This window comes from Canis lupus, chromosome 31, assembly GCF_003254725.2.
Source record: "Canis lupus dingo isolate Sandy chromosome 31, ASM325472v2, whole genome shotgun sequence".
NCBI classification, from domain to species: domain Eukaryota; kingdom Metazoa; phylum Chordata; class Mammalia; order Carnivora; family Canidae; genus Canis; species Canis lupus.
In genome coordinates this window covers 21,388,671-21,416,435 of record NC_064273.1, presented here as the reverse complement: position 1 = coordinate 21,416,435, position 27,765 = coordinate 21,388,671, and the positions used below count along the sequence as shown (strand labels likewise).

General features: G+C 36.6%; 1 long non-coding RNA gene across 1 annotated transcript in view; it reads left to right on the top strand.

The window, feature by feature from the left end:
* The window catches only part of LOC118353035 (uncharacterized), a 43,110-nt gene extending 29,804 nt beyond the window's left edge, over positions 1-13,306 (top strand). The window contains exon 3 of the long non-coding RNA XR_004811163.2: positions 12,984-13,306. This is a non-coding gene — a long non-coding RNA (uncharacterized LOC118353035). The remainder of the gene's footprint in view (positions 1-12,983) is intronic.
* The last annotated feature ends 14,459 nt before the right edge of the window (positions 13,307-27,765 follow it).

Sequence of the window (27,765 nt, the reverse complement as noted above, 5' to 3'; positions counted from 1 at the left end):
AAAGCTGGATGGACAATGGTAAGGAATACTGAGACAGGAATGCAGGAAAAGGAGTAGATTTCAGAAGAGCTGGAAGATTGGAAAGAGATTGGGGAGCTTGAGTACAGTTTTGAATATGTTGAAGTACTTTTGTCAAGGCCACCGTGTTGTATAATCCCAGAAGATGCCATTTACATACAATTCAATACGAACACTATCCCCTGGAATGATCTCTGAGGTGCTGCTATTCAAGCAGCCAGATGGAGCAGTGGAGATGGTAAGTAGATATCTATGGGTCTGATTTCTCAAGGAAGGAGCAGGGCTGAAAATATTTAATCAAATCTAAGATACCACCAATTTAAGAATATACCATTATTTTATATGCTACTAAGAAAGAGAAAAATATAGTCACTAGTACAGCATGCCATCAACTGCAAGACCCAGTTTCACTTCAAAGATGTTAAAATGTGGAAAAGTGAGTATCTCATAATGGATGAAATATAGCATCATAGAAATAAATTTGGGTGACACAAGCCTATAGGCAGTGATTTTAATTGTATGCTTGGATGCAATGCTTAGGGAGAACATGCCTAATACGCAGTTGGAAGGAAATCTATTCATGGCCAGGACAGAGGAGGATGATTCAAGAAAGCCAAAAAAGAAAGGTCACTGAAGAGGCACAGAAACCGAGGGAGAGAAAAACATATTTAAAAAAGAGATAAATAAATTGTGTTAAACGCCTCCAAAAATACCCATGGAATTTATCAAGATGGAAACATCTATTGGAGGGTGCTGTTTTGTGGAGTAGAGGGGATAGAAGTCATATTGGAGTGGGTGGAGAGTGACAGGTAGGTGAGAAAATGAAATCAGTGTGTGAAGACAAATTTTTGAAGAAGTCTGACTATGAAGGGCAGGGGAGAGACAGAGAAGTAGTTGGGGAAAGCGAGCTTGAGTGAAACTTTCTTTTAAGGTGATAGAGATGTGGGCATGTTTAAAAGTCAATGGGAGAAGCCAAATATGCATGAGGGGGAAGATATAACTAATAGTAGAAATTGATGAGCAGATGTGAAAAGACAGGATTCATAGGTGGGTGGATTAGTCTTTGATACCCTCTTATATTTTTATAGGTACAAACAATGAAAGCAGATGAGACCCACCAGGATTGGGTTTTGTTAAATGGGATGGAATAGGAATATGGCATAGGGAAGATTGTTACTAATATTAAGGCATGTGGAATGTAAGGCAGAGATGGACATGAGGAAAGCATGTAATATGGTGCTAATGTCACAGGACTTGGCATGAGTGGGTTGGCTTTGGACAGGAAGTTTGTGCTGGAATCACAAGGGGAGGGACAGTGGGCATAGCTAAATAGCAGGAAGTGGGGGCACCTGGGTGGCTCAGTCAGTGAAGCATCTGCCTTTGGCTTAGGTCATGATCCCAGCCTCCTGAGATCAAGCACCATGGGGGGCTCCCTGACCCCCTGTCCCTGCCCTGGCCATGCTTTCTGTCCCTAATAAATAAATAAAGTAAAATAAAACATTTAAAAAATGAATAGCAGGAACTGCAAATGGGTGGGTTTTATTTATTAAGATTCAGGGTTCGCAACTTAAAAGATGGAGTGGAATAAATAACACAGGGAGGGTAAGACAGAGGAAGAAAGACAAATATATAAGAAAATCGAAACCTAATAAATTCTATGAAAATCTCTTCTTCTCGCCTAATTTAATAGCAGAGCTTCTACTGTAGCTCTGAAGGATGGAACTAGCTCCTGCAAAGATTTGTCTTGTCACTTGAAAACAGAGTCAAGTGAGGAATGTTCGACCATCGCTGGTGCACAAGGGGGTCCCTTCTGGAGCAGGTGCTTCAGCACCGGAGCCCTTGTTGAGTAGCGAAGGTCTTATGTGAACCCTGAGGATCCTCCTCTGCCAGGGGCTGAAAGAGTAGTGCTGTTAGTAAACCTGTTGGGTCCTGCTTGCCTTCCAGCTACATCATGGGGAAGAAGGAGAAATGAGTGGAGGAAGTAAATTTTGACTCTTGGTCTTTTATAGCCTTCTATCTAACAGGCCAGTGGTAAGCCCTTGACAACTGCCATTTACCTTTGAATACTGAGATGATACCCTGTACTCTGTAGGGATGAGTGATGGCAGAGACTTAAATGGGTGTGCACAGCCTCAAACTCCCCTGGAGAGGTAGAGGGTCACCAAAAAGGATTTGCCAGTCAGTCATATTCATGGTTACTATTTTGAGAAACCAAATTTTCACAAATACTATTTATTCCTCAAGACACAAAATTATTTGGTTCAGACTGACTTTGGGTACATTATTTAGTAATTAATGAGATTTCGTTAATTCTAGCTTTCTTAGCATAGCACTGGGGACAAACACGCATAGTCCTTCCCGCCCCTCCCAGTATAAACATTATAACAGTAAAATGTTTCCTTACCTATCATAAGTGGGCACAATGAGATTGATAGACCCAATTTAACATAAGAGTCATAGATGTCTCCTTGAGATAATATTTGCAGTTGATTTCATTTTTATTTCCTTTTAGGATGAAAACAATTTAATGTTTATACTGTCACAGCACAAATTCAAGTGTGACTATCGTTTCATAATATAAGCTGGCAATTTCATGTATTGTTTTATGTTTCATCCTATTTCAAACAATTTTACTTTTTTTCTTTCCAATGTCAGGTCTTTTGTGTTTGTGTATGCATGTACTCAGAAATTATGGAGAGCAGAGGGTCAGAACGGGCAGCTGATGTGCCCTCATGCCCATACTTTTGTACTGCTTGGTTGCACAGAACTGCAAAAGTGTGATTGCTAAGGGCAGGCTGATGCTTTTTGCCCAGAGACCCAACACATCCAGTCTTGCTTTACCAGTGCAAGCATGGGCTCGCCATTGAGATAATTAGCCTGCAACTCACTAGCTTTCTGACACTGGTCAGACAGGAGGACTTAATTTTTTTGAACCTTATTTTTTATTCCATAAAATGGACATAATTCTACCTTTATTCTACATTTTTTGAAAGTATCACATGAGATATGTACCTTAGACGTTTGCACAGTGTCCAGTACATATTATGTGTTCAAAAGATGTTCTTTCTTTTTCCCCTGTTGAAATAAACATTTAAGAAGCTACAACAGATTATTTTTCACTTTTATGATATACTGGGAAGAGGAAATACTTAAGAGTTTTTTATCAATATTATAATAGGGAGAGAAATTGCTTTGTCATAATCTGATCATTCTATTCCTTTGTTCTTGAAATTTTGGCATGATTTATTTCAGCAGGAATTTTTTTGGGGCACCCTTCATTATGTTTTAACAATAATGGATCTTCAGTGCTGCTAACATTTATTCCGGGAATAAAGTCAAGTGTTTCTTTAGTAACATCAAAAAGGAAACATTTTGGGGAATAGCTTTATTTTAAAAAGTATATTATTTTTTTTTGCAAGAAAAAAGGGCATGCATATGTGCAAATGCATGTATAAGCTCTATAACATTTAAACAGACCTCAGGGATGAATATGTTACTAAAAGTTCTTTTGAAAATGGCACACATATTTAGTTATTTTAGAAAGAGGGTTTTTTTTGGCTAGTTTTTTCTCCCATAATAAAAGCCAAAGTAACATATTTGGAATTTTATTAAAATATCATCTGAAAAGCCTCATTATTAAGAAGTTTGGGGTTGCAAAGTTATCAAAACACTCAGTTGATCGAATGCTTAGATTTTAACTATCTATATATACAGAATCTCAAAATGCAGTTTTTTTGGGGTAAGGATAAGATCAGAAGTTTTTATTGTGTTTTAAGACTCCTTTAAGCACACAATTTTGGTTCATTCTCCCTTCTCCAGGATCATACACGCCTTTAAAATAAAATTGCCCTATTCGTGATTGGCTAGTTTTTTCTCCCCCTCTCATATTCTTGAGTAAACACTAAGAGTTCCTTTGACAAGGCTGACTATTTTTTAACAAGCACACTAATTCAGAGTGAGTTGCGGGTACTTTGTGAATGCATAGAAAAACAGTTACTTTGAATTTCTGTTTTGTTTTTAACTATGTAGTACTTGGAAATGAATCTGTTTCGTTTTTCTACCATGTTGTCTAATCCCAACGTATACTAGAATATTTTAGAGTTTTTCTGAGGCTGTTTGGAGATTATTGGTCAGCTTAAGTTTAAGAGGAAGCAATGAGAAATTTCCTCAACACAGCAGCACACCGAGGATTTCTTAGGGACAGCTAACATGAGGTACGACAGACCTTATTATCTTGTATAATCCTTTCAATGCCACTGTCTGGATCAGGATCTTATCATCACTTCCCTGATAGAAAGAGGACAGCATGTATATGACCAGGGAGGCTATAAACTCTTCGATAGTCCTAGCTTTGTGTTATCCACTGCTAATGATCTTACGTACAATCTTAAGCAACTCTAGAGAGAATGCAAAATCTTGCCTCTGGCCAGATTTTTGTCTAAAACATGTCCAGAGCTCTAGATAGTGGGGGGATGGAGCTACCTTTCAAGAAAACATCAGTTATGGTAAAATGATTGGCTACTTCTTTTCCTGTTCGATGTTTCTTCTTTTTAGGTTTATGTAGACATGTCTCAGGCTATGGCTTTGTTCACTACAGGTGTGCCCAGTATATTTGTCATCTATAAATCAACTGTATTCTAAGTTCTTGCAATTTAACTTGAGGTATAAGGACTAAAAGCATGGAGTTATCGTTAGAAATGCAGAATCTCCACCCTCACCCCAGCCCCATGCAATCAGAAACTACATTAAAGAAAAAATCGTTGGGTAATGGAATACAGTGTTTTCAGCCAATATCTCAAAGTTAAGGTGAACACACACAGGATGGTGCAAAATAACCTATTGTGGTACACTTTAAATTTTATTTATAATATGTGAGAAAGGAATTAGGCTTACAAATAATTACTTGAGGGAGTGACTTTTGTGTCTCCATATGGTCATATAGGTGGAAATCAGGCTATTCAAGGATTTGAGCTCAAGGAGCACACAGGATTCCGCAGAATTGCTTCCACTTGGTCATTTGTTTTCAGTGTATTTCAATAAAGTGTAATTACTCTGTGCCTTTTTAAGTGGAAATTTCTAGTTTTAACTTAATGAATCCTCCCCAAATGGACAAGCTTTAAAGATTCTCCCAAACGAACTGTAGACCCAAGGTCATGCTAAAATGCCAGTAAAGTGAACAATAACATTTTCAGGTTGTTAGCTTCCCTTAGTCCAAGTAGAAACGCTTTGTAAACCCAATTATGACATTAAGAAATCAATATAAAACAAAACACCCCTCTAAAATGTTTTAATTAGATCTTACAATAAATCAGTAAAATGAAGAATCATTATGATATTGAAATATGGAATTATATCCATTAGCATTAGCCATGGATCATCCATCCCTAAGTACATGTTTGCATATTGTAGCTTTATGAAATACCTTTTTCAGTTTTGATGTACATTAAAACCACTATAAAAATAAGCTTAGAATACCTTTAAAAACTGAATCTCAAAGAGTTGAAGCAGGCAAAATTGATCACTTTGCTCTCATTAAAATAATATGAAATTTAAAAAATGAAATCATCGTAAATTATTTTCTTATGGAATAGATTATTAAATATTTTAAACAATTTTTAGTAAAAACAGTGTTTTCTACACTCTTAAATGTGATTCATTAAAATATATATTTCACTGTTACATTATCTAAATTTCTAGGTTTTAAGTTTTATAATTACACATATATTAATTCAGCAACAAAAGTTATATAAATTTCAAATTTTATATATACATAAAACAAAACTCGCACAACTTCCTCTATTTTATCCCAATTTAAGTATGTTTATTACAGAAATCTTATGAGTGGTTAGGAGGAAACCAGGTCAGTGTCTCTTTATTTTTTTATTTTTTATTTTTTTAAAGATTTTATTTATTTATTCGTGAGAGACACAGAGAGAGGGAGAGAGAGGCAGAGACACAGGCAGAGGGAGAAGCAGGCTCCATGCAGGGAGCCTGACATGGGACTCGATCCCGGGGCTCCAGGATCAGGCTCTGGGCTGAAGGCAGCGCTAAACCGCTGAGCCACCCGGGCTGCCCTCAGTATCTCTTTAAAGAAGAGAAACTGGAATATGAGGTGGTTATCACTTAATCTCACATTTTTAACAAAGGGACTTGCATTCAGGTCTTGAGCCATTCATTTTCTCTTCCCTATTTTCCCTTAAGTCTCTGGTTTGTTTCAATTCACACCGATGCCACATTTCGGTGGTGATGACTCAAAATTAGCATCCTGAAACTTGTTACTGCTTGTGTTCTCAAACTAATCATATTTTAATAAGACAGCAAAAATGATTGATTGTAATTATCTTTATACTTTTGTTACTTTGTATAATAATTAACTTAGTTTCCTTCTGATGTGTGTTAAAATATTTTTCCAATTCCAATTGGTTGCAATGTTGTTGGTGTGTGATGACTATTGTACTCTCTTATTTCTGTAAATTTGTTGGGCACCGAATAAATCCCTTCGCCTCTTCTTCTCAGCACTTGGCAAGGCTATGTTTCCCAGCCTCCCTATAGGCAGTGTGGTCTTTTGCTTGAGTTCTTAATGGTATGACAGACAAAAGACTGTGTCTCCAGGCTGAGGTCTTTTTCTGAGTAGATGTGCTTCCCCCATGCCCCCTTCTTTCTGCCATTTGGACATGACGGGATAGCCTATAGGATGTGGACAGTGATGTCAGGATCCTGGATGGAAGGATCTTGGAGCTCTGGGTCCCTGAGTGGAAGAGAGCTGCCTGCCAGCCAGAAACACCTGCCTGGACTATCATGGGAGCAAGAGATAGAGACCCTGTATGGGTTTCTTTATTGCAGGAGTTTATACTGCATTAACAATGTATTTTAATACTTATAGGATTCTTAATGAAATATGCTTAAGGCAGTTTGTTTTAGTTTGCATTATTTTAAGTGGGGTTTTTTTTTCTTCCCCATTTCACAATCTACTGTGTATCTCTGTTGACCTTGCTTGGTATCTTTTTTTGTTTGTTTGTTTGTTTGTTTGTTTCTGGATTGTGATTTCTGGTTCATACGCTGGTGGGCAAACCGATATTTAAATCTTATTTCCCATCACATTTGATAGGAAAGCCTCTTGCAGCTTTTCTGTCTGCCTGCTTATGGTTTTCTGCTAGGCTTGCTTAATGTACTGATTTGCACAGTGGGATAAGCTAGAGAACATATTTTAAATCTGAAAGCTTATATTCTGCTGAACAGAGCAAACATTGTGGAAAAGCACTAAAATGTGCAAAATCTGTCAGTTCTCCACACCCCTGCATTGTAAAGGCTCTTGTTAAAAACTCAAAAATGGCAGAAAGCAGATTGTGTTTATGAAGAGTTGTCTTCCTTTGTAACACACGTAATACATTTGAGGCTTCCGCCTGAAGAACTTATATGCTGAACATCAGATGTTTTAGGAAACAGTCATACACATTTGACCACATTCATACCATCTTTGCAAATCCCTGGTTATGATGAAGGAGCCTGAGAGTGACCATAACGGTTTGGAATGTACACAAGAGTACTCATTCTGGGATACCTACAGCACTGCCAAGTTCCTCAGCTCTTGGGGATATATAATTCAGAACCCATTTCCAAGGTTCGGAGACTTTTCCCTTCATGAATCATGGATTTATTAGGCTGGGAACGTCCTCCAGAGACTATCCGATGCTAATTCCTGTACTTACATTCACCACAGTCTATGGAGCAGAGTACATTTTTCAAAAGTCTTTTGGTGAGTCATTTCCACACTTAGAATCATCCCTATGCTAATTACTTGACAAAGTAGGCAACAGTTCAAGAGAAAAATAGTGAGACCACGAAAAGGAAAAAAAAAATAGCCATAAATCAAATGTTTCAAACACTAGAAGTCAGGAATTGGAAGTCCCTTACCTGGAGCAGAAATAAATATTATACCAAAAACTTCTTAACATTTTGCTGCATATGACTCTTAAAACAAGCTTGCATATGAGACTAATTTGAAGCTTAGGGAAATTCTGTAGCTTATTTTGAGAGAACAACATAGGGATACCGAGGGCTACAATTCAGATTTTTCTTATTCTGCTCCAATGTCATTTCCTCTTTGTGACATGTGTCCCATATCTTCCTCACAATATGATCTGCTCCTTTTCCAATTCTCCCCAATGAAGGGAACTAGAGAGTAGAAGGGACAGTTTCAGTTAGGGGTACTTCTCTGGGTGGGAATGATTTTGCAAAACCAACTGTCTTGGGAACAATTGCTAAGTAGGTGGGAGGTTGCCAATTCCAGGATGGATAGGATGGAGAAACACAGAGTCTGGTAAAGTAGTTTGCTTTGCATTTAATGGCCAAGTGTGGGTGTGCCACTCAGTTAAACCTGCTTTAGAGAAAGTGATCTAAAAAGCCTTTTCTGAAATTATTCTCTCAGTGCTGAGGAATGTGGTTCTTGATACAGTGAAAACCAAAAATAGCATCATATTTAACATTCAAGTAGACATGGACCTTCACTTTCATGAGTAAACTGTTTGAAAAATAGGGAAAGCTACAAAAAGCATTTTGTTTAGCTTCCTCCTTCAATATATAAATTCATTTTTTACTTTTACTTTTGGCTTCTTTTTAAGGACTTTATTTATTCATGAGAGACACAGAGAAAGAGGCAGAGACACAGGCAGAGGGAGAAGCAGGCTCCCTGTGGGAAACCTGATGTGGGACTCCATTCCAGGATCCTGGGATCATGACCTGAGCCAAAGAATCATGACCTGGGCCAAAGGCAGATGCTCAGTCACTGAGCCACCCAGGTGCCCCTTTACTCTTAGCTTTTCAAGATCAACTTTAATTATGTTTATTCCTACTAAATCTTATTGTTCAAAAAAAACCTCTTGGTTTTAAGTAGTTTATTTTCCAGGATTTGTCTTCCATATAAAAACAGTGTTCTGATGTGTATACAGTGGAGGGTCTTGGGAAGTTATAAAGTCTTGATGGCATTCCTAGATTATATAGCTAGGAAATTTTAATATATTGGGAAACTTGAAGCCTAAGCAAATCTTAAATCATTGCCTATGGCACACAATTGATAGATGTACATTGCTTTACCCATTGGGGTACCAGACTGATGGAATCAATGTTGATTGGATCCAACATGATCAAGAGTTTCTTGAAACCTTTAAAAAGGCAACAAAAGGAGTTTGTATCAATTAGGATGCTTTCAAGAACAATTAAAAAAAACCCCTCATTTTAAAGTGGCTCAAAGGTTGAGAAAGTTTATTATCGCCTATAATTGGAAGTCCAGGACTTTAGCAATCCAGTGGCTCTGACTTCCCTTTCTTTGCCTTTTTCTTGGCTCTGTTTATCTACTGGTGCCATTACTAAAAAACATTTTGTAGTTCGGGGACAAGAAATGACAATATTGAGGAAGGTGCTGAGCACTGCGTTCCACTCTTCCAGCAAGAGTCTGTCAGCCTACCTTGAATTTGACCATTTAGGAATATTATTTGAGGCTGGGAGGATGGAGAGAACTGTTTAACTTAAACCAAAAAAGGATCCAATCTAGGGGGTGCCTGCCTGGCTCAATTGGAAGAGCGTGTGGCTCTTGATCTTGGGGTCATGAAATTATTTGGATATAGAGTCTATTTAAATAAATCAACTTAAAAAGGATCCATTTCTGACACTGAGCTGGAGGTGGAGGTAGTCAGCTTCTTCCTGACCACAGGTGCTGTGTGGGAATAAAGGAATGAATCTTGAGTGGACTGCCAACATTGACCATGGCAGATTTATCAAGAATGGCTAAACCAACACTGTGGAATGAAATATACTCACTATATTAGACTGTATACTTAGTCATAGTGTAAGATAAAGATTTACAAATAACTACAGTAATTACTGCAATGCAGCTGTGGAGTGAATCTACTAGTCTTTGCTTCCCAAAGTATTTATTTCTGAAGATTTTACCTATGAATTTTGAGAAAAGCTTTTTTCTTTTATCTCCAATGACTATATCTTCCCCATACCCTAATATATCATTTAATTTTTTTAGAGATTTATTTATTTATTCATGAAAGACACGAAGAGAGAGGCAGAGACATAGAGAGAGAAGAGGAGGGTTTTCGGCGGTTAGCAGTGGTTGTCCAAAATGAATACCAGCAACATCAAGCTCTTTTTGCCTCCACATAGTAGTACTTCCATGACCCATTTCTCTGCATCAAATACAAGTTTGAGAGGATTGCTGTGGCATGCTGTTTTCAGTGCCAACATTTATTATATTTTCCAAGTCTCTTTTGAGGTTGGGACTTGCCACTTAGTTCCCAACCCATCATTCTAAATTAGGGTTCTAGTTGGGTGCCCATCTCCTTACTCCCCAAGCTGACTGCACCTTTTCATTTATTATCCCTCAGTTTAGCTCACATTTTCATATGGTCCTGACAAAAGTTCATGTAGTGGAGATTCCTGAGGCTTCTGGCCTGTGTACATCACCTTTTTTTCTTATTTAAATGTGCTTGATAATATATATTTATACTTATGTTTTCCTTTCATTTCTTTGGTTATTCCATTGAGAATCTGAGGGGTGGAAGAGTTATGAAATAGGGCAGTTATTTTGTCTCTCTCTTTGTCCTAAACTCCTTCTTGATAGTGTTTGGGTCTGAGTCTTTCTGTTTCTGTTCCACAATACTCACTTCTGAGCCCCATCCTGGTTGGTCATTTTCTGAGACCACAACTAGATCTGATTGTCAGTGTTTTGTCTCTTATTTTTGAAGCCATCATTAAAATGGATTCTTTCTTCTTTGCTTACATGGGATCTATCCCCCGTATCCAGAACTCTCTGTCTTACTATTTCCCTGACCATTGCTACTGCACACGTTGGTGCAGAGCAGAATTAAAGGATTTCTTCATGAATTCCCTGAAGTAACTTCTATCTCTGGTGATAGCTGGATTGTATAACTCTTTGTGCTTCCAGGAAAGAAAAGAAAAACCATCTTCTGGATGATTATTGCCTGGAAGACTGTCATTCCTACATTTTTTTTTTCTTCTGCTCCTTACACAAAGCTCTACTTCAAAGAAGCTTCTGCTATTGGTGATGAGATTAGCCTAGTAAGCAGAATCATAGTGTTGCTATTTAATTGCTTTAAGCCCATTACATAAGAGGAGGATGACGTTATTGGGAAAAAAGTCCCAAAGACTTTTTAAAGTACAATAATTCAATAATATTGTTGACAAAACAAACTTTCTCCACAAGAGTAAGAGGTTGTCAAAGAAGTGTCTCCAACAAAGGAGTATTTTAATTTATTCTAACATGTGATTAATTCTTTGAATTATCTTGCGGATAGCATTAACTAAAATCACCTGGAGGGGATCAAGTATTTCATACCTTGAAATAATTCTGAGGTAGGGTATTTTTTTTTTTTCTAGTATGGGCAATGGATGATGATGAGAGATGATGACGTTAATATTTACAGTCCATTCTGTTTCATTACAAGTCAAATCACAATGGAAGCCAGATTCATTATTGGGTTTTACTCTATTCAATGAGCAAAAACAAAGCAAGGTTCCAATTTGGTCTCTTAAATATTTACTTTTTTTGTTTATATAAAGGCTTTAATGTATTTGGTGCTTGGAATGAAAATAGAGATGGAACAATTCCTCCATCTGTTCTTCCTTCAGTGCCATGAAGTAATCCACAACAGAGAATTAGCACATATTCTGGAACAGAATAAGTGATGGTGATGATTATGGTGGTGGTGATAATGGTGATGATAATCATGACCATGATGTCATACTAGAGCCACATCTTCTCTCAGGTGTCCAGCCTGCTGTTTGAGAAGCATCCCAACATAGTAGAAGTATTTTAGGAAACAGAATGATCTTATCTTTGCACTTACTGTATTTATGAAGATGAACTTCAGAAATATCTTCCACCTTAATGTCTTCCCTTCCTCCATATTCTAGTTTGATCTAGTTGTTTTTCATATATGTTCCTCAGGAGTGAAGTAGTTTTAATCTAAACCCCTAAGTACATTCAATAGAGTGGAGTTTTGTATAAGAAAATTTTGCAAACCACCAGAGATTTCTGCACTTTTCTTAGGATGGTGGCTATGGATATTAGTTGTGGCAGCACATTATTTGGATGGTTTTTCAAAAAAAAAAAAATCTGGTAGCTGGGAGAGATTTCCTTGCTTATCTCTGTTTTCTCTACAAAACAGGGATAAGGTTCCTGGAAAGTATCAATATATTTTGCCTTTGTATCCTTTTATTTTGTTGTAAAGCAATAGAGTTTCAAGCTTAAAATGCTAGTTTGAGATTTTATTCTTTGTAAATAGTTATCTACCAACTGTGTTAACTCTTCTTTACTTTTTGAAATTTTGCAGTACTCTACCACTCTTGTCAATCTGAATTGTGGAGGTTTCGTAATACAAGACCTTTGACTTTTTTCCTTGTTCTGTCCCCTCATTTATTGCTCATAGAGCTGCTCTATTTTCACAGACTGAGTGTTCACCATATTTTTTGTGCTTCTTTCTTTCTTTCTTTCTTTCTTTCTTTCTTTCTTTCTTTCTTTCTTTCAGATTTTATTTATTTATTCATGAGAGACAGAGAGAGAGAGAGAGAGAGAGGCAGAGACACAGGCAGAGGGAGAAGCAGGCTCCATGCAGGGAGCGGGACGTGGGACTCAATCTCGGGTCTCCAGGATCTCACCCTGGGCTGAAGGCGGAGCTAAACTGCTGAGCCCCCTGAGCTGCCCTTGTGCCTCTTTCTTATTGTCTGTGCTCACTTATGATTATCACAATGGTAATAATCATTGCAAGGTTTGGCCACTACCCATAAAGGTACTTTCATACTCTTCTCTTCCAAATCAATAATCTCATCCCAATTCTGTATTGTATCAATGGCTAATATGTTGAAATCTTATCTTTTTCAAAGAAGGTATATTCTCTGAGGTTAAAAGTCTATCATTACATTATTTTCATTTCTTCCAGGTCCTTGCTACTCAAAGCATGGTCCACGGACTAAAAGCATTGATGTCACCGAGGAGCTTGTGAGAAATGCAGTATCTTGGGCCCAACTCCAGATTTTCTGAATTGGAATCTGCATTTTAACAAGATCCCCAGATGAAAGCATCATGTCTAAAACTTCAATGTGGGGATCCCTGGGTGGCGCAGCGGTTTGGCGCCTGCCTTTGGCCCAGGGCGCGATCCTGGAGACCCGGGATCGAATCCCACATCGGGCTCCCAGTGCATGGAGCCTGCTTCTCCCTCTGCCTGTGTCTCTGCCTCTCTCTCTCTCTCTCTCTCTCTCTGTGACTATCATAAATAAAAATTAAAAAATTAAAAAAAAATTAAAAAAAAATAAAACTTCAATGTGAATACAAACCAGCCCATATATTGTTTTAACAATATCAACAAGATTTTAGCATGCACCTGGGTTAGGTGGATGTTACTGAATTTCAGATCACATTTTGAGCAGCAAGAATGTGGAGCAGTTTTGTCCAATAGAACTAGCTATGATGATGGCAGCATTCTAAATCTGTTCCCCAGTAAAGTAGGCCACATGTGGCTAATAGGCACTTTAATCAATATAAATTTAAATTTAAATGGCCACATGTGGCTGGTAGCTACCCTATTGGACAGTACAGCAAATCCTGGGCATTTGGTGGAAATTTAGAAAATACTAGGTAAGTGACATACAACAAAGCAAAACACAACAATAACAACAACAACAACAAAACCCCTTAGAGTCTTAAAATAAAAATTCATTTCAGCGTCTCTGCACATATGTGTAAAACAAGGAAAGTGAATTGGAGTATGTGTAGAGTCGGCAAATTGAACTCCAATTAAAAAAAATAAAAAAAAGAATATGTGTAGAGTTTCTAATAGCCACACCTATTGCCTGATAACAAATCGTCTTCAGTTATAACCAATAGAATGTGCTATATTCAAATCACTTGTGCTATCTGTTAAAGGGGATTATTCATTTGCACCAAGAAGCTGACATGACTTTTTCAAAGCCCTGATTGGCACAGATGTGGGCATTATCAGAAACAGCCCAATGCCCCTATTCAGTTACCATAGAAAACTCCATATGTTATAAAGGAACTGATAAAACTTGCTTTTCTGATAACATTTTTAAGTTGGGTAGGATGCACAGAACAATAAGAGATTTTGAACAACACATTTTAAGGGATTATGATGCTTTGGTTATAATGTGACTCAATTATTTTAAATACGACTATTAATATGATTTTTAAAAATGTATAATTTTAAAAATAAAATATTGATTTGTTAAAATGTTAGTTTATTTTAAAAGTACACTTATATTTATAATAACTGTCATATGTGCTTTGATGTAAATAATGTGATTTTGGTTTTCACCAATGAGAATATTTTCCAGTATATAAAATATAGTCACTCAACAGATATTAATCTGATTGGAAATCCTATGAGAATGAAAGAGGCGATAATCAAAGACGAGATGTAGGCACTAATGTGAGAGGAATAAATGGGTCTAAGGGAGGGCAGGGGCTGTGCCTGAAGGCTCCCTGGGTTGCCTGGCTGGACCCAGCTTGGAGGAATAGCTGCCTCTTTTATTCTCATGGATTGTCCATCTCCTAGTGTCCATCCATGGAACAGAGAGGTGAACGTTTTTTTTTATTTCTTTTTGGATAATCTCTGACTTAGAGCAGGGTCCAGACTTGCTATTTAAAACCATTGCCAATGTCATATCTTTCCTTTTTCTTCTTCTTTTGATTAAGTAGCTCCTTAATTTACAATCTCAGGGACAGCACAGGCTCCATAAGCTTATTTCGTCTTATCAAAAGGAATAGTGGAAGATATGAGTACCAGATCTTAAGCAGATTAAAGCACAGTTGTTAAGTCCACACGCGGACGAGATCTGTGAGTATTAAAGATACCCTGGAGCTGAATGGGAGCTTACTTTAGAAGTGTCATTGCTTTTGTACTTTGAGGATTTGTTGTGAGTTTTAATTTTTTTTTCTAAACTTCCCATTTAGAAAGTGGGTCGTTAAGGATTGTCATTTGCTAAAAAATTAACCCTAAGTGTGAGAAGTGCCTTGAAAGGAAATGAAGTAGATTTTTAAAAGTTAGGGTATGCAAGCACTTTAGAAAGTGATTAGAAAAGAATGAAAAGGGTTTACATTTCATACATTTTAGAAGAGACATGATGGAAGTTTACCTGCTGCAAGCAATGCAGCAAGCAGTGCATGTATACTCCTGCCCTTGCTCAGAAAAAATTCTCTTGTCAAATTTCTTTTATATAAATGAAGCCTCCCTCCCTGCAGTGCTGCCATTGATTTACCCTTCCAGGTAAGACAGATTTTACAATAGGTCAAATCTGATATTAATATCGTGGCTAGTCTGTTCTTTTTGTTTTTAACCGTCTTCTCTACATTTAGTAGAGATACCAGGTAGATGATAGTATAGCAAGGGCAAAGCTTCATGTTTTTTGTTTTTGCTTCATCTTTACTGCAGAATCCTGGTGTAACTGTAAATAATGATTGTGTTGTCTAGCTGGTCAATATTAAATTAGGACCTTAAAAAAATAAATTAGGACCTTATAGTTAGAGGTTACTAACATTCTTCATGGCAAGATCATGTTTGTTTAATAAATGATCATATTGTTTTTGTTTAGAATTATTTCTAGCACTTAGTGGACATGGTACCTATTTATTTCGTTAAATAAATGGATACATAAAGAATGAGAAAATTATAAGACTGAGAGTCAAGGACAACCAGTTATTAGGGAAAAGAAGGAAATTTTATAAATAGGGGTTATTTTAACCTTTTGGTAGAGATGAGAAATATTTTTTATTCTCCATAACTTTAATCAGCATTCATTACAGTTGAATAAAGACAAAATGATTTATTGGAAAGTTTGTATCTTACATATCCTTGAGCCTTTGGATGGACAATATAATTTAAATCTTATCTATTTTCCAACACTGTTTAAATCAGCTACACTTCTTCCTCTGGAAGATCTCTTCTGATGCTTAGCATTTAACATAAGAGTCCAATGACCTTGCTCACTGGCTTCACTGAATTCATTGCCAAAAGAAACCTTTATTTTACATACAGAAATATTCTTCCCTTAAGGTAAGTAGAAAGAACAATCAGGCTTGAATTTGGGAACTTTGTAAAAATTCAACACAGTTCAATCCTACTACATAATTTTAAGCATTACATTTTGCATCGTATTTCTTTCAGACCATATCCTCCTATTTGGTGAACATTATTAAAGTTTCCCCACTTGTGGCTAATTCCAAGGGAAGTTGATAAGCTTCCATTTCATCAGCTGTTGATTTTGATGCGATGATCAGCAAAATAACTAAAATCCAGTGACCAAAACTTTTGTGAAATGAAGAGTGAGGCTTGAAATAAGTACCTCAATACTGATTGCTTCTACTGATCAAGATCATCAGATTATAGCTCAAACCTTCACTGCAGTTTGTCCATGTAAACATAAAATTTATAATTTTGGAAGCAATTCTAGGAGAAAGAATTGCTAGAACCTTGGAGAATAATATACACGTGTAATCTTTGTTGATACAAAACCTGAACGTTGATTAAATGTCTCCCTATTTCTATCTTACAATGAAAATACCGGAAACTGCAGCTAAGTAGTTTTGGGAGAAATGTCATGGTTTTATCAAATGTACAGTATATACTCAGATTTGATGTTTTATTTTACAAATTTTCAGTATATCTCCTTTTTAGGCAAAGAAACAAGAATTTAATGCTCTATGGCAAGCAATGATTTTGGTGCAATAAATTTAACCATCCTATTTGTCTTTTTTTTTTTTTTTTGGTAAACACTTCGTTTTTCAGTTAATTGTTGCCTCCTTTCTGTTTATATACTTTATCAAGAGGTTACTTCAGAGACCAAACCTAATTTTACACTGTTATGTTCCCTTGATCGTTTCATATTTTTCATAGGAATTTCACCTTTTCTTAACTTATTCAGAGTGCCCTGGTTAGTATCACTCATATATTCAGGATAAGTCATTCTGCATTTTCACGTGGAGAGGATGAAGCAGAGAATCAAGCATTCTATTTGAACACATTCAAGTTGTCCTGTCTCATTGTCACCAATCTACCTCTTGGCCTGACCACTATTGGACACTGGCCAAAAGGGTGAAAGAGAGGACGATTCATTGCAACTCTGATACTCTCAATGCAATATTCAAATGTATTGAGGAAGCCATTCTGTCTAAAGAGGGTAATCATAATGAAGATTAGCCTATACAAAGTGTTACCATGTTCACTGTGTCATTGTCCAAGCATCATATGTTTTAGAATTAAACTCCAAATCCTTACTCCATTGTGGCTTTTATAGAAGAGTACAGTTAACCATTAGGTACTTAACAGGAGGGCGCAGCTGGGAAAATAAACACCTCTACCCTTTCTCCCCTACCCTTCTCCCTGCCTGCTAGTGCCCTATACTGACCTAGCCCAACTGAAAAGGATCCTTTTTTGGAGTAGAAGGCAGCCTCCTAGGCACAAAGCAGAATGGAGAAAAGTGAAGGGGGACTCGAAGAGGAAATTGGAAGGCAAACTGCTTAGTCTGTAAGCACAATTTTTATCCAGCCCGGTCTCTATCGCCCATGTCAAGCCCTCGGGTAACTTCACCTACAATTTGTTTCCTCGAAGACTTTGTTCTGGCCTTTGAATTCTTTCTAAAATTCAAGCTCCCTCAAGCCTGGGAGCCTTTGTACCTGCTGATCCACATGCTTGGAATGCTCTCCTCTAGAGTCTGAACTTAGGTTCCTCAATTCATTTATATCAGGTCTCAATTGTCACCTCCTTGTAGATTCCTTCTCTGACCAGGCCATCTACAATGTGCCCCTCAGGAGTCACTCTTATACATCATTCCCTTTATTTCACTCATAACACATATAATATCATGATGATTCCCTTGTTTATGTTTTTGTTTGAGTTTGTAGGCAAAGACTTGTGTATTTTTTTGATCACTATATTTTCTAGTAGTTAGAACCACTCTTGGCTTATAGAAACAATTCACTATTTTAAAATGAATCTGTATATATTTATGTCCTTATAACAATGTTCCTGATCTTACAAATGAAAACCTGAGGGATAAGTGTATCTAAGACTCTACAGCTCATAGGACTAAAATGCAAACACAGCTGTCCTTAAGGCCAATGTGAGAGATCTGAACCACTGAGTTACTCTGCCTCGTAAGAGATGGACAGGAAAGATATATGTCTTTGTTTATGACCCGGCAACATTAGTGAAGCTTTGAAGGATGATTACCCTTTAAACAAGTGAATAGGTTAGCAGTGTGGAAGATTCTGAGTTAATTTTGTAGCAGAGTTAGACAGGAAATTTAGAATTCTTAATTCTAGCTTAAGTAAATCTACAAAATAGTAGTTTCAAAATATGCTTCTGGACTGAAACATTTTTATATCTATCATATATTATATGGAAAGCAAATTCTGCTCTGCACGGCTTTTCATGATGGTTGGGCAAAACCAGAAACAGCTTGTTTGCCAAAATGCTAGCTCTTTTGATTAAAAAATACAAAAAAATATGCAAATTCAGCTCCCGTGGATAAGAGAAGGGTACAGTTTATATTGTCTCCTCATTTTATATTTCAATTAAGCTCATTTATCCCCCTTTTCTGCCTTCGGAGTCAGATTCAGTTGGAATGTGAAGAGTGATGTCACTGCTGGTCAAAAATGGACATTTTTGCATTTCTGTAGTCCTTTGCACTGTTCTTCCCTGGCTTTTGTTACACGAAATGAAAACAAAAGGTGATAAAGATGTTGGCAGGAGGGATGGAAGTGGGAGACAGTGGGAATGGAAAGAGAAAAATGGAAAATGAGTATGTTTTAGAGATTCACAATGGTTATTTTCACAGTTTCTTTCTGTGTGTAATTCCTCAGGGAGCAACCCCTCTCCTCCTATACAGTACACATTTCTTATTCACATCCACCACTCTTTGTTTGATGAAAAGTTATGTGCAGAAGGGGAGATAAACACTACCTTAACTATCAGAATTTCCTGCCTTGACATTTACTCTCACAATTTATAAATTTGTTTTTGGTTGGCAGTGGGAGATAAAGCATTTTATCTCTATAATTATTCCATTTTACTTATTTTTGCTTCCTAAACTTTCAACCCTATTCTACTTACCGGTGTTGTGTTTTGGTGCAAGCTATTTCCCAGTTAAGCTCCCGGCGAATAGATGTTTAATACTCAATGGTAGGATATAATGTTGCCCAAAATTCTATTCTAATCACTCATCATGTTGAGGGCTCTAAATATGTGCCTGGAGAACACCACTCTCTAACCGAGTAGCTGACTGATTTTGTAGTATGATTGTCTTCCAAGATTTTAGCAACTCTTAATCTGTTTCTTAGTGTCCTTCAACATAGGATACTTAACACAACATATTTATTGTTTTCAAACATCACAGAGATGTTGAAAAGAATATTGGACCAAAATATAGGACAGCTTGAAATCAACCCTTTGAATTTTTAGATGCGAATAAATAAACCTTGTCTCTGAAAGGAATACACAGAGGAGATCCTCTTTGCTCCACTATGGCATCACTGATTAGCATAACTGTAATTTTCAAAAGGTCATATGAAATTTTTTGTGCTTGTATAGTAAATGTAACTGCTTATGGTCTTGTTTTGTTGAAGTAAAATCTGGTACAAAGCAAATTATTGCCAATCTTGTCTTCTGGGACAAGTTAATGGTAACTCTTGAGATTACCGTAAGATGTCCATTTATTTGGTTGTTATATTTTTTTAAAATTTCAAGTGGGATTGAGAATTAAGCAGAAAATCATGAATTTGGAAGTTTAAGAAAAGCTGAATTGTTTAAATGTCATCTCAAGGAAAGGGAGTCAAATGAGTCTTGGGAAAAGGAGCTGCCATGAACATTCTACAAATTTAAGGCTTTGTTATTACTACGCCAACCGAGTCACTTATTGCTGGATTGTGGGACCAGAGCCATTCTACAGAGTTTTCAAGGATGATGTCTTTGGATGTGAGGTAGTTTGCTTTTGGCCTAACTGATTAGGTGCATTTGTTTTTTGAGGCTATTTTTGCCATATACCCTTTATTGTTTCTCCACTTGAAACAGTCCACATGACTAGTGGGATAGAACTTTCTCTACTTATCCCATGATTCACTGGGGGCCATAGCTCATGGCTGTCCTGACAAGCACTATTTCCAAACCTGAGTGGACTGCTGGTGTTTAAAGGATAAATTGCATGGTCTAAATCAAATGCTGCCCCATCCTCCTGGTAGATTTTAGAGTTAGCTTCACAAGACCCTTGAAGCTGTGAAGTCAGAGGCTGCTGAACCACTTGAGGTGTTCAGAGCCCTTTGCTGCTGAACTTGAGCTACAAGCCTAGCTTGTAGCCTAGAGCCTGACACACAATCAATATAGTCTTAATTGAATTTATTTCGTAAATGCATACTAATTTTTTAAAGCAAGTTGTAGTAGGTTTATGTGGGAAAACAGTGAATCAGAGGTGAAAATTGGAGAAAGCACAACAATAGAGCTGTGGGAGCAGACAAATTCAGCAAATGTCATGTCAGCCCACTTCTGAATTTTTAAATTCTGAGGATAAGGGAGGGTTTCAGTGCTGAGGGGATAGGTTATACGTTCTCTCTCCCTATTCCACTCTATTTCCATTCCTATCATTTATTATCTTGCAACCTGTCAGAGTTTGAAGCAGACTACAGGGGATGAATGGCTGGGATATGTGATAGGGTGGTCTCTCAGAAGGTGTTGGATTATTCCACCCTCTCTTGGCCCTGGGATTCCTCAGTGAACAAAATAAGTGATATGCACAAGAAGCTCCCAGTCCATAACCCTGTCAGGTAGGGCACTGGCCGTCACCACAGTTTCAGGAAATTTGGGGTTTTAAGCCCCTTGAAGCTGAATCTCCCCTCTTGCATGCAGTATGCCTCTCTTCAATTCTTCAAGTGACAGGAGAGTATCAGTGGTACACTGCGAACTCCTCCCCATCTACCTCTGGTTGCTTGGTTGATTTTTGTTTGCCACTCTCTTCAACTTCATTACTTTTTTCTTTTTGTCTTGTTACTTTTTTTTCTATTGAGTAGTCATTTGGTCAGAAGGCCTTATCAACTCATGAGCACTTCTTAATGATTCTTATTTCTCTGGCTGTAATTTATGGAAAGCATGGTGTTCTCTTGATTTGAAGTGCCTCCTATCTCACTTTTTGGTTGGTATTACATGAAATTGGTATGAAATGAGGGGCTTCTTGTGGCAAACATCTGATTGGATCCACTATCTAAGAAGTCCATGGGTATGTTTTGGTCTCAGAGAGGGAACTGTAACTGATACTTTTAAATCAGAATAATCTTGGGTCATGTAACCTATGACTTTTTTTTTTTTTTTTTTTTTTTTTACAATTTTCCCTTCTGTTTTCTGTTTCTCCATTATTTCTCCATTCATTATTCTCATGTCTGTTTCTCTCAGTCGACTTCTTGACACATTGATGTCTTCTTCAAAACTTTTAACCTGCTTCCTATCCAGTCATACAGATTGTCATACTCTGCTCTCTAGTCAGTATTATAGTTATTATAGTATTATATAGTAATACTTTAGTATTATCATAATAGAGATTGTAATAATTAATCATGGTAATAATGGCTAACATTTTTTGAGCATTTACTATATGTCAAATATATAGTTAACATACTTGCCACAAATCTCATAGTTAATAATTGATAGAAAGTCTTCCAAGATTTGTCTAAATTTAGAGCCTATATTCACTTTTTAAACAGTTTCTTTACTTATTTTTAGTTATACAATGCAGTGTTGCTAACTATAGTCTCATGTTGTCCATGAGATCTTCAGACCTTATTCATCTTATAAGTGAAAGTTTGTACCCTTTAACTAACTCCCTGTTATTCCCTACTTCTATTTTCCCTAATTCCTGTGCTCCTCCAGCTCCTGGTGTCCACTTTCCTACTCTCACCAATATTTTTAGCCATGACATTGTATTGTCAGTCCCACTAATGAAGTACTTATTAATTTTTTTATTTTCTAAGATTTTATTTATTTATTCATGAGAGACACACACAGAGAGAGGCAGAGACACAGGCAGAGGGAGAAAGCAGGCTTCCTGCAGGGAGCCTGTTGTGGGACTCTATCCTAGGACTCCAGGATCACGCCCTGAGCCGAAGGCAGATGCTTAACCACTGAGCCTTCTGGGCGTCCCTGAAGTATCTATTACCATATCTTGGTTACTGTCCCAAGCTTAAGGGGAAGTAAATGAAAAGTATGAACGTATTTATCTTTTTATTTTATTTTTAAATTCTGAATTTAAAAAATTCTATTCTAGCAGAAATGAGCTCAAATAATGGAAGAGTATCTTCTCACATGGCTTCAGCCTCATCAAAGTGGGGCAGGGAAGACACTAGACAGGGACCAGGACCCAAGGAAACACCTGGAGAGCCATGCAATGGGAGTGAGTCAAAATCACTGTTGGGGCCCATAATCTGGCTGGTCACTTTGAAGTTTTCAGAGAAGCATACAGGTCAGTATGTGATCTGCTGCCTACTCAAAGCTCCTCATTTCTTTAAGAAAAAAATGTGATCGAATAGATTCTTGCTTGAATTCCCATTTGGACCACTGTTGAATAAAATGATGATTGAGGAATGGGTTTCATGTAGTAAGTTCTGCTTGGAAAAGTCACTCATATTGAATACTTGATTCACCCATAGCTCTTAAAATTTCCAGAAGTAATTTTCTAACAATTATCGTGTTACTATATGGTGAGAAACATAAACTATTTAATGAGAAGGATATCATGAGACTATAGTTATAGGAAAGTTAAATGCTTCAGTGAATTTGGTATGTGATTTAGTCATATTTCTACCAATTGTCTTTCAATTCTAAATTCATTATAGCCAATTATAGATTTCTGGTAGGGGAAGAGATATGGAGGTTGTGATTTTTTTTCAGTTCTTTGATTTCTGTGTTGAGAGTCCTCAGCTTTGATGCATTCTTGAAACAACTCTAATAAAGCAATGTATTTTATTCCCTGTTTAATAAGATAAAACCAGCAGGATGTCCTATTTTCAGAAATGTTTGATAAAGTATCCCTCTCACAGAGCTGAGAGAAAAGGCAATGGGTGTTTCTTTTTTTCATTTTATGAGCTCTAGGATGCAAAGCCCTTCAGTATAATACACTGTTCTTTATGTGAGTTTCTCACAACATCCTGTTTTCTCTCTTCTAGTTCTTTTGAATAATTCTCACAGTTCTTGGTGAGCTGCTAATCAGTTTAGCCTGTGAAATCTAGGATGGAACAAAGTATATTACTGCCAGAAGATGAGCTTTTTCTGAGTAATATAGCATAGCTATTTGACATGGTTTTTCATTTAATAAGAACTGTGATTTAATAAAATTCTCAGCAAACTACAATTTTTCTTTGCTTTCTTAAATTAATATATTTATACCAATGAACAAAAATTAATATATACTACACACTGAAACTAAATACAAATCCTTTTCCATTTATAAGAGCAGGTTTCACTATTTAGGTCTTTTATTAATATATGTGAGCCACTATTAGAAAAAGCTTAGGTTTTTTTTTTTTTTTTTTTTAGAAAAAGCTTAGTCTTAACTTTGCAAATATCCATTGCAATATCTGGGCAATACCTTGCAGGATTTTATAATAGCAAATCTTGAATAAATGACAGCCAGAAGCACACTATCTTCACTTATGTGGTTTCTGTAATCACCTACAGCATTTTGAGGCTATGCATATGTCCATCTACATTTCATTATTGGCTTTCATTTTATTGATTGTGGTTTAGCTGCTATGGTTTTAGAATGTAGTACATGTCAAATGGTAAATAATTTTGAAATCATTTATAGAAAAAAAGGTGAGCTTTTACGTAGTCTTCAAACTCTGCTGGTATAAGTGAAGCTGACCCTCCATATTCAACATTACCTTTTCCCTGATGGCTAATATGGAACATGTTTGGTGTTGGAACACAAGGAGTATTTTTGCTGTAATTTTAAGACAATTTTTCTTACATTTCTACATATCAGGGGAAGCTCTTATGCTCGACTTTCCTTAATGACATCTGATTTCCAAACCACAATACTCTTCATTTTTTACTTTATTTTGGGATTTCACAAATTATTATTATTATTTTAAAAGTTTGTACCCTGATTTTATTAAAGATATGAAAATATTCATAAATATTTAAAAATATTGGATATACGCTTTTTTAAACTTGATGATGGCTGAAAATTTAGGCTTCGACTTATTGAACAAATTATAAAACCTTTGTCTTCCATTATGAGAGTAAGGGCTTTATGAACTTCCAAGCTCCTTTCCAAGATCCCCCAAATCTCCTTGAATAGCAGTACCCAACCTTTGGTTTGCATAGGCATGATCCGAGGATATTGGTAAAAATATATAGACTCCTGGCACCTCTTCCTAGAAATTCCTGTTTGGAAGAATTGGGATAGGTCCCATGACTCTGTATTTTTAACAAGTCTCCCAAATAATTCTGGAACTAGTAGTCCACCTTTGCACGTTGAGAAACACTGGCCTGTGTCATGACCATTAACAAGGAATGGGAAACTTATGGCTTTACAAGCAGCCTCGGCAGTCTCAAATTATGAAAGAGCAATGCTGTATATCCTTCATAAACATTCTTTTAGTACGAACACTCCTATTTTATAAAGTGAACAATTGATTTTCTGGCTTTGAAATTTTGTTAAATAAGTTAATTTGAGATGAGAAACGGTATTTGTAGAGTTTATCTTTTTCATCTTGCTTTGAAAGCAATTTTAAGAGGCTTTATTGACCAAAAAAAAAAAAAAAAAAAGTGAGAATATTCCATTATTCTTTTTTTAATCCCTGAAGTTGAATATTTTTCTTTGGAACATTTATCAAACTAAAATACCACTGGAAAAGAAAATAATTCTCAGTTTATCTCATTTAAGATGACTCTCCTGATGAGTATCAATGGCAGCCTTACTCAATCTTGTCAGTTTGGGAAAACTTAGTGAAAACAATCAAAGATTCTTGGGTAAATCATTTAAAACCTGAACTGTTCTTGATTGAAAGGTCAACCTAAAGGGAAAAAAAAAAAAAAAAAGCCCCTTCAGTTTCATCAGGAGGCAGGTGGTCTCAATTTGGGTCATTTTAGTATCTCTTGCTGGCTATAGATTATTTGTTTATTTTTTTAGTGTCAGGAAAGCAAACTGCTTAAATGACATTTTAAAGCTGACACTATCAAGAAGAAAAAAAAAAACGTAAATTCCTCTGACCTCTCTCACTCCCAAAATCAATATTCTTTGTCAACCTGGGGAAGGAAATAAGAAACATTTGGGTGCAATGGAAAGGAAACTACCAGTTTCAAAAAAGAAACAAATTGAAAACTCTACTCAGGCGTACATATTTCCAGGCAAAGACTCTTGAACTGTAGGGGGTTTAGCTTTGGTGTAAAGATTTGAACTTTTCAGATCTGATCTCAGTAGCTTTGCTGGATAAACCTCCAGTGACTTCAATGGTTTTAAAAGGCTCCCTGTGATCGTCACAAGTTGGATTCATCCGCATTTTCAAAGACAAGTTTCATTTATTTACTGAAATGCAACGCAAATTAGCTCCTGTTCTTGAGAATCATACAATGACAGCTGTAACACGTTGATATTAATATCTTGTTTACCTCTATGAGACATGTGGTTATCATTCTGTTTTGGGAGGAGAATGTGAAGGATCCTGAGATAGGAAATAGTACACTCCCACCCATTAACCAGGAAGAGGCAGAGTTGGGGTTTTATTTAAGTCCATCTGACTTTCCAGCCCACCTTCTTTTTTTTTTTTTTTTTTTTTTAATTGGAGTTCGATTTGCCAACATATAGTATAACACCTAGGGCTCATCCCGTCAAGTGCCCCCCTCAGTGCCCATCACCCAGTCACCCCATCCCCTTGCCCACCTCCCTTTCCACCACCCCTTGTTCGTTTCCCAGAGTTAGGAGTCTCTCATGCTTTGTCTTCCTCTCTATTTTTTCCCACTCCTTTTCCTTATAATCCCTTTCACTATTTCTTACATTTCCCATATGAGTGAAGCCATATCATGATTGTCCTTCTCCGACTGACTTACTTCACTTAGCTTAATACCCTCCAGTTCCATCCACATCGTCAAAGCAAATGGTGGGTATTTGTCCTTTCTAATTCCAGCCCACCTTCTTTACTGCCCTGTAATATGTGCAATGATGCTGAGTTATGGGGATTAGCTATGTTTAATTCATTATAGTGGAAAATCTTTAATTTTTTAATAAGCCTTGAATGCTTTTTGAAATATTTGGATAGAAATATGTACTCTAATGATATATTTAGAAATAAGCTATTGCAATATTAATATGACTATCATTAACACATGATTCTGATTGAGGGTCTCGTGACTCAGTTGGTGAAGCTCTGACTTGGGCTCAGGTTATGATCTCAGAGTCCCAGCATCCAGCTCTGCCTTGGGGATCCAGTCCCAGTGTGGAGTCTTTCTCTCCTTCTCCCTCTGCCTTCTCCTCATTGGTGCTCTCTCTCACTCTCTCAAAGAAAAAAAAAAAAAAGATGTGATTCTGAATATCATCCTTTATGTTAAAAATGTAAATTAGCCACAAATATTCTGGTGAGTTTGATAATCTTACTCATATCTTTTATATCCTTGCTGATTTATTGTCTAGTTGACCTATTAATTGCTAAAAAAATAATTTTTAAAATCTTCGACTCTAATTGTAGATTTGTCCATTTTTCCCTTTTATTCTGTTAATTTTTGCTTTTTTATTTTGATGATCTGGTATTAAAAACATACATAGTTTTATTATCCTGCCTTTTTTTGTCATAAAATAGTTGCCCCCCTTTTTGTCATAAAATAGCTCCTATATCACTGGTAATAACTTCAGACTCACGATCTCTGTTGTATGGCATTAATTCAGTTATTGCATTTTTTATGATTACTGTTTGTGTAGAATAACTTCTTTCATCCATATATTTTCTTTCTTCCTTTTTTTTAAGAGAGAGTGAGGAGGGGGAGGGGCAAAGGGAGAGAATATCAAGCAGTCTCCCAGCCCAGCATGGACCACTCCCCATGCATGGCTCTATCCTACCACCCCCAGAACATAAACTGTACCAAAATCAAGACTGCTACACTTAACCAACTGAGTGACCCAGGTGCCCTTCATCCATATATTTTAAACCTAGCTGCATCTGTATATTTAAGTATTTCTTATAGACTGAATATAGTTGAGTCTCACTTTTTTCCCACTCCAGCAACCTGTATCTTTTCATTGAATTGTTATTCCTTTAATGTCTAATCTAATTATTGATATGATTGGGTTCGTGTCTATCATTTCATTACTTGATTTTAAAAATTAATCTCCTTTGCAAATCATTCTTTCTTTCCTTCCCCTTTTTAGTTATTTAAACATGTTAAAAATCCTTTTTATTTTTCCTACTGACATTTTAGGTAGATGCCTTGTGCCATTTTCTTAATGATTGAACTAGGGATTACGATATATATCCTTAACTTTTAATGGTTCATTTGAGTTAATACAACTTTATGTATGTAAACCACATAGGTCTATATCCTTTCAGCTTTTCACTACATTTGTTGCATATATTGGATCTCCATATATGTGAACACCAGAAGAGAATATTGTAATGTATGGTCTAAAAAACTGTATGTATTAAAAACAAATTGAGAGAAATAATGCAAAACAAAC